This window comes from Nuphar pumila, chromosome 4, assembly GCF_984573655.1.
Source record: "Nuphar pumila chromosome 4, dmNupPumi1.hap1.1, whole genome shotgun sequence".
Lineage (NCBI taxonomy): Eukaryota > Viridiplantae > Streptophyta > Magnoliopsida > Nymphaeales > Nymphaeaceae > Nuphar > Nuphar pumila.
In genome coordinates, this window is record NC_143252.1 from 69,009,300 (window position 1) to 69,017,555 (window position 8,256).

Here is an 8,256-nt window from a genome sequence, read left to right on the forward strand (position 1 = left end):
TATTTTTCACGAGCAGACGACGATAAAGGGTGCTCCGACAGCAATAGACGATGGCAAAGAGTATTTCGGCGGCAGCAGACGATGACAAAGAGTGCTCCGGTGGTGGCAAAAGACGACAAATGGTGCGTCGTCAAGGGAGCTCCTGTTACAGGAGATGGTGCATTGTCAAAAGGTGATCCGCTCGCAGCATAGGAATTTACTGCTTAGGGCAAAAATGAAATATTTGGACTTTTGGAAGAGTTAAGATCATCCTCCTTTTTCTGGATAGAGGACATTTTTGTCCTTTTCTTGAACCGTCGTTTCATGGCAGGAATGGCGGAAAAGGGTACTTAAGTCTTTGCAACCGCACTGAACTCCGATGCTAAGTGATGCCGACACACGAGGATAGTGGTGCTCATTCGGACCCTGAACGCACACTGTAGCAAACCCCGCGGGGGAGAACACACAACACCCTCCCGTTGTCTTCCCTTGGAAGCCCCTTTTCTTTTGTTTCTCGTTCTCATTTAGATCGGCCCTGTAACCTGCCTTTATCTCATCTTATAATCTGACCAAAGGATGGATTGATTCCTTTTGTTAGGGGCGGGGAGGCGAGGAACTGAGTGTGGCCAAGCTTGTTTCGGCTTTGGCGAACCAACGCACTGGTGATAGTGGAGGCGTGGTGTCGCAGAGGGAACGTGGCTACGAGCTCCGGACTCGCCATCTCCAGCCTTCACACAGGTGGCTGGCACGTGTGCATCGTGGCAGACGAGCGGGCGAGGGAAGAGTACCAATGCTCGATGGCCCGAGCTGGGTTGTTCCGCGACACCCTAACCTGTACAGAGGTGATGGCGCTCGGATCAGGTGGCCGTGAAGCGGATGATGATGATGATGAGGGGAATGAAGGAAGGACGACTGTCGGTGGGAATGTTAATGGGATCATCCGCAACGTCGACTTCCTGCTGTTGGATTGCCTGCCTGAGGGCTACGTCGCTCGATCTGTCTTAGCGATCGAGGTGCTGTTGTCATCTGCAAGAACGCACGCTGCAAGGTGGCTGCTCCCATACTCATCAAGTGTCGCTCCCTCCTCCTCAAGGGGGCAGCCATCACCAGTACCGTCCATCTCTCCGTCGACAATGGTCTGAAGATTACCCAGCTTAGCCATGCCGTGGTCTGAGGCATCAAAGGGATGCCTAAGAGCTGTTGGATCACGCATACCGACCGCAACACGGGTGAATGTGTTTAGACGATGATCATCTCTCACCAAATTAACCACTCTCTCTCTCTTTCTTTAAAATTTTCATCTGATGATCCTCTCTTTGTATGCTTTGCAGATGCTGGGTATAACTAAGACATGGAAAAGACAATATATGCACTACGTTTCCTTGCTCATTTTGAGTTTGGGTCCCGTGTCGCCTTGCACTTGAAATCCCATTAAATTCATCATTTGTAACAAATTATCACGGCTATGTACGTGGGATCAGGAAGCAGATCAGGTCAGGAAGCAGATCAGGTCATGTTGAACATGAGCGTTTTTGCTCATGCCGACATCGTGGTCGTTTGTTTGCATTTTGGATGAATGCCACATGGTTTTGTTGAGTTTTGAGTTTTTTAAAATGCAAATCGGATGGCCACGATATCGGAATGAGCAAAAACGCACATGTTCAGCATGACCTGATCTGCTCCCCTAATCGTGACCTCTTGTTCATCCTCCATCGGACGGGGGCGTGTCCTTCCCCTCTGTTCGCAATGGGGAACGGGCGATTGGAGGTCCTCTTTTGTTAAGTAGTTGTACTGGAAAAATTGACGCCCGTGCTCGTTCTGCTATATCCGCTCTAGACCGGAACATGTGATACGTAAAAGGATCACTACTTGGTGATGGCATCGTCGCCTTTTTTTGGGAATTTGGGAATAATATATGCATATCGAAGTTTAAAATTTTCAAGAAGTTACAGCTCTATAAAATTATGGATGCAGATGCGCTACCGATATCGGTTCCACTCATCGCCTATCTTCATACCCCTCTTAAATATTATGATTCAAGTAGTTTTGATCAAATCTGACCTTATATCTGGATTCTACATGGTCGATTTAGTAAGCATCGACCCTTGGATTGTATTTTTTCAATAAACAATATGATTTTTTTAAATCATAAAATTTTTTATTTTATCAACAGTTGAATTTTGAAACACCAAAAAAATCTTGCATACAAGTTGGATTTCAGAATGATATAAATAACATCTGTGGAGTCCCATTTGATTAAAACAACTTGCATCAGTGAAATCAGTAAGGCCGGCTATGAAGATAGGGATGACATAGGGCATGAATGAAACTGATTTGTATGCTACCCCTATAAATAGGGGCAGGCAACCGCCCCGATAGGCCAAGCCGACCCGGCCCATGGCCATGAATTTTAAGTCCGGGCCCGTTAGGTACTGCCCGTTATATATGTGGGCCGGGCTAAGGCCAGCCTGATGGATATGAGTTATTTATTAATTTTTTTAATGGTATATATATATATATATATATATATTACTATTAACTTGGATAACTATTGTTATCTATCTAATTAGTTGCATGGAAACTTGCTATTTGCTATTTACCTAATTACTTGCACTAATTAGGAATTAGTTGCATAAGAACTTGCTTTTCTCTCATTAACCCATAATTTCAATCAAGCATTTATGTATTTTAAGATTGAGCCAGGCCGGACCCAGCCCGCTTTACATTGGCCCGTTGGGCAAATGGACTAGGCCATGGGCTTCTCTTCAAACTCGAGCCCGTTAAGAACCGAGACAAAACCCAGCCTGTTTACTAACGGGCTGAGCAGTTGACCCGGCGGGCTCGATGCCCACCCCTACCTTATAAAGTACATTGGGAACCCTATATCGCAACTGGACCGACCACCCACATAAGCCAATCAAAAACCTTGTGTGTCACGGGCCTATTTCCTTCAATGGGCCAGCGCAGCGCGGCGGTCCTTCCTCACTGCCGCAAGCCTACTCGTCAGCTCGCTTGCCGATCGCGGAAGCTTATAATCAGAGAGAAAGAGAGAATAGAGGGAGAGAAGTTGCAATCACAAGAAGCAATCGCAACGAGGGTGAACAAAAGAAAGCTCAACGCATTTACTTCATTCACAATTTTGCTCGCAGGCTATTACAGTTCAAGTATACGGGCTGCCCCTTCGGGGTATTGATTCACCTGAACCGAGCAGCTTACATCAGACTCAACAAAAGCAAAACAGACTCTAAGCGCAAATGTACACTGTAAGTCGCAAGGGAACATGCTCCCCCCTTCAAATCATGCGTCGTCCTCGGCGCCATCTGTTTCGTGGTAAGCCCTGACTTCAGCCGGGTAGCGGCTGTTCATTCGAAATGCAGGCTCTCACGTTGGTTCCGTTGTTTCCTCCCACTGCACCAAGTATTTCTTCGCTTGTCCCAAGTAGTTGACCTTGTGGTGAAGGATCTGACTGAGGTGCTTCTCGGCCCGTTGTGCTGTTGGGGCCCTCTGCATGATGGGAGCGCATTGCGGCACACTGTGTTCCGGGTCTCCATCATCTGGATGGAACTGCTTGAGGTTGCACACGTGGAACACCGGGTGCACCTTGAAGTATGGGGCAACTCCAGCTTGTATGCCAGCTTGCCCACCTTCTTTGTGATGGTGAAGGGTCCCTCATACTTTCTGAGTAGTCCGCGGTGCCACCCACGGAAGATGCCTATGCGACCAGGATATAACTTCACCAACACTTGGTCCCCAACTTGGAACCCTGCGGGCCGACGGTGTTTGTCCGCCCACTTCTTCATTCTCTTTGCCGCTTTGTGTAAGAATGCCTTCGCTAACTCATTTTGCTCATGCCAGTCTCGAACAAACTGATAGGCGAATGATGGCCTTCCCTTTTCCTGTGTGGCAAGAGTGTACGAGGTCAGTGGCTGCTGCCCCGTGGCTATCTCAAACGGACTGTGACCTGAAGACTCGCTCTTCTGCAGATTATAACAAAATTGTGCCACATCAAGGAGCTTCACCCAATTTTTCTGATTGGCACTAACAAAGTGCCTAAGGTACTGCTCCAGTATCTCGTTGATACGCTCTGTCTGCCCATCTGTCTGCGGATAGAAGCTAGTTGAAAACAGCAACTCAGAGCCAAGTAGCCGAAATACTTCACGCCAGAACTTTCCCATGAAGCGAGCATCGCGATCACTCACAATGCTCTTTAGTATGCCCCAGTGCTTCACCACATGCTTTACGAACAACTCTGCAGTCTTCTCTGCAGGGCACTCCTTGGAAGCTGGGATGAAGGTGGCATACTTTGAGAAACGATCCACCACAACCAAAATAGAACTGAGGCCCTCTACCTTCGGCAGACTAACAATAAAGTCCATGGAGATGTTATCACAAGGACGTTCTGGAATTGGTAGAGGCTCAAGGAGACTGGCAGCCTTCTGGTTTGTCTCCTTATCTTGCTGGCAGATGAGGCATGTCCGCACATACCCCTCAACGTCGTCTCTCATCTGCGGCCAATAGTAGTCGCTCTCAAGGAGTGCTAAGGTCCGCTCCTGACCAGGATGGCCGGCCCATAGTGTATCATGGCACTCCTTGAGTAGCTCTCGGCGGAGGCTTCCCCACCATGGTATAAAGATGCATCCCCCTTTTGTTACGAGGAGGCCATCCTGTAGCCAAAATCGCCGAGTCTTCCCTGCCTGCGCTAGAGAAACAAGGTGTTGTGCGGTCGGATTCTGCTGCGTACCCTCGCGGATGCGGCTCAGCAATGCACCCTCCAAATGCACTTCAGAAGACTCCGCGCGCGCAGCTGCCAGTTCAGCCCTACGACTCAGGGCATCCGCCACAACATTGGTCTTTCCAACATTGTACTCCAAGGCAAAGTCGAACTCAGCCAAAAACATCTGCCATCGAGCTTGTTTAGGCGTCAACTTCTTTTGTGTCTGAAAATAGCTCGTGGCCACATTGTCCGTCCTGACGACGAACTCGGCACCCAAAAGGTAGTGCCGCGAGGTCCTGAGGCAATACACAATGGCGGTCATCTCACGTTCGTGCATTGTGTAGCGCCTCTCTGCATCTTTCAGTTTGCGACTCTCATATGCGATCGGATGACCATCTTTCATAATAACTCTGCCAATGGCAAAGTCTGAGGCATCAGTGTGGACTTCAAAGGGTCTCGAATGATCAGGCAGTCGCAGTACTGGCTCCCTCACTAAGGCTTTCTTCAAGCCATCAAAGGCATCTTGGCACGCTCTTGTCCAGAGCCATACTCGATTCTTCTTTAACAAATTTGTGAAGGGCGCAGCAATGAGGGAATAACCTTCGATGAAACGCCGATAATAGTTTGCCAAACCGAGGAATGACCGCAATTCTGGCACTTTGCTTGGCGGAACCCATTCCTGGATGGCCCTTATCTTCTGCCCATCCATACGCAGCACACCACGCCCCACAACGTGGCCAAGGAAGCTGATCTCCTCCTGCCCGAAGAGACACTTCTCTCGTTTAACACAGAGGTCATTTTTCTTCAGCACTTGAAACATTGTTCGCAAGTGCTCGACATGTTCCTCCATGTTGCTGTTGTAGATCACGATATCATCCAGGTAGACTACCACAAACTTGTCTAAGTAAGGGTAGAAGATCTGGTTCATTAAAGTCGTGAACGTGGCTGGAGCATTTGTCAACCCAAATGGCATTACTAGAAATTCGTAAGCACCATAGCGGGTGACGCAAGTTGTTCTCGGCTCATCACCTTCGGCAATCCTCACCTGCCAGTAACCCGATCGCAGATCTAGCTTGGAAAAGATACAGGCACTGCCTAACTGATCGAACAAGTCCGCTATCAATGGCAATGGGTACTTGTTCTTCACCGTGACCTTGTTCAAGGCACGATAATCCACACATAACCGTTTTGAGCCATCATGTTTCATCTGAAAAAGGACCGGGGCACCAAATGGGGCTTTTGATGGACGAATAATGCATGCATCCAACATCTCGTCTAGCTGCCTGCGCAGCTCCTTCAACTCAGCTGGTCCCATACGGTATGGAACCATTGCAGGAGGCTTCGCTCCCAGGGTCAACTCAATCTTGTGGTCGACCTCGCGTCTTGGCGGAAGACGCTTTGGCAATTCCAGGGGCATCACCCCCCGAAACTCCTCCAATAGTGGGGCTAGGGTCGGCGGCACTGCTGCTTCTACCTTCCCTTCATCTGCACGCACTGCAACTAAGAATGTCTGCTCTCCATGCTTGACACCCTTCTTCAGTTGCATTGCCGATAACACTGAAGACTTGCCTTTCTGCGTAATGCACTGCACTGTGTGTGACAAGTCTGACCCCATGATCGTCAACGTGTTAAACTTTGGCAGCATCATAACATTCTGGCTTCGCAGAAACTCCATACCCAGAATCACCTTGAAATCGTCCAGGGGCACCACAGAGAAGTTGGCTTTGCCAACCCAACTCCCCACTTGAGTAGCCACATCTTTTGCTTCACCAAGGATGGGCTTGGCCTCAGAGTTTACTGTTTTGATAGTCCTCTGCTTTGGCCCAGTTTTCAAGCTCAACCGCTCTGCCTCTTCCCGCGAGACAAAGTTGTGTGTGGCCCTCGAGTCTACCATTGCTGAAGTAGACTTTTCATTCATAATGACTTCGACGTACATAAGTTCCTTACTGACCTACATGTTCTTAGCTGCGCAACTTCTAGCTGCGTTAATCGATCGCATGGCCCCCATCCTTGGTTGCATGGTCTCAGTGTCACTGTATTCAGTATCGCTGCATTCTTCTCATGCAGCATTGGCTTGCCTGTCGTCCTTTACAAGGCGCTTTGGGCACTGCCTGGCGATATGTCTATCGCCGCAGAACCAACATGTCACAACCGCACCCTTGCTGCTGTTGTTATGCTTTATAAAGTTCTATTTCTTTTCGGATTGATGGCGTGTCGACGCCTCACCTTTATCATTGCGCTGCTCATCCTTCTTGCCTCTGTGGTCAGGCTTCTTCCCAACTTTGGTTGATGGGGTGAAAGGCTTGCGCTGAGTGTCAACTAAGCACTCAGCCACTACATATACATCTTCCAAAATACGGGGGTTGCTCATTTCCACTTCAGACTGTGCCCATGGTTGAAGTCCCACAATGAACCAGTTGAGCATGTCGTCTTCTGGCATGTTAGGTATCTCCAGCATAAGCTTCTGGAACGTTCTGACATAGTCTTGCAACGAACCAGTATGTTTGAGCTCACGAACATCCGGTAAGCCTGTCTCTGCGCATTTCTTGGCATGAAGTAGTTGCGCAACTCTACTTTGAAGTCATCAAAGGTGTCTATCACACATTGACCCATCTCCATGTCATTGCGCTTCTGCCTCCACCAAGCGATAGCATCCCCATCAAGTAAGGCCGCTGCAGCCTTAATCCTTAGATCTTCAAGGGTCACATTCTGGATATCCAAGTAGTCTTCTACTTGGAATAAGAAGTTCTCAATGGCCTTGCTGTCACGAGAACCATTGAATTTTGCGGATCTTGGCACATCAATCCTTGATGGTCTCTCACCATTTCCGCCATTTAGGGTCACCGTCCGCTGCAACGTACGGTTCCTCAACTCAAGATCGGTCACTGTAGTCGTCAATGAAGTGACATGCCCCATTAGTAAGTTCACCTGCTCTTGCAGGCTCTCCACCACATCATTCAATCCATTGAATGATTCACATGCGCGTGAAATCGCTTCATCATGCGAAGTCACATCTTCCACCAGCTTGTTAACAGTTACAGCCAACTCTTCTTGGCCCCGAGGTAAACCCATCTCCTCAGCTTCGGCAACTGCCTTGCCTTTGGTGTTGCGCAAGTGTTGATAAGGCGCCACGATGTCTTGCTCACAAATCGCAGCCTGTCGGCGTGTCTGTCGACACCGACTCCGGAGTCCCTTCCCCAGCACGAGAACGGGCTATGGTGCCACTTGTCACGGGCCTATTTCCTTCAATGGGCCAGCGCGGCGCGACGGTCCTTCCTCACCGCCGCAAGCCTACTTGTCAGCTCGTTTGCCGGTCACGGAAGCTTATAATCAGAGTGAAAGAGAGCAAGAGAGAATAGAGGGAGAGAAGTTGCAATCACAAGAAGCAATCACAACGAGGGTGAACAAAAGAAAGCTCAACGCATTTACTTCATTCACAATTTTGCCCGCAGGCTATTACAGTTCAAGTATACGGGCTGCCCCTTCGGGGTATTGATTTACCTGAACCGGGCAGCTTACATCAGACTCAACAAAAGCAAAACAGACTCTAAACGCAACTGTAC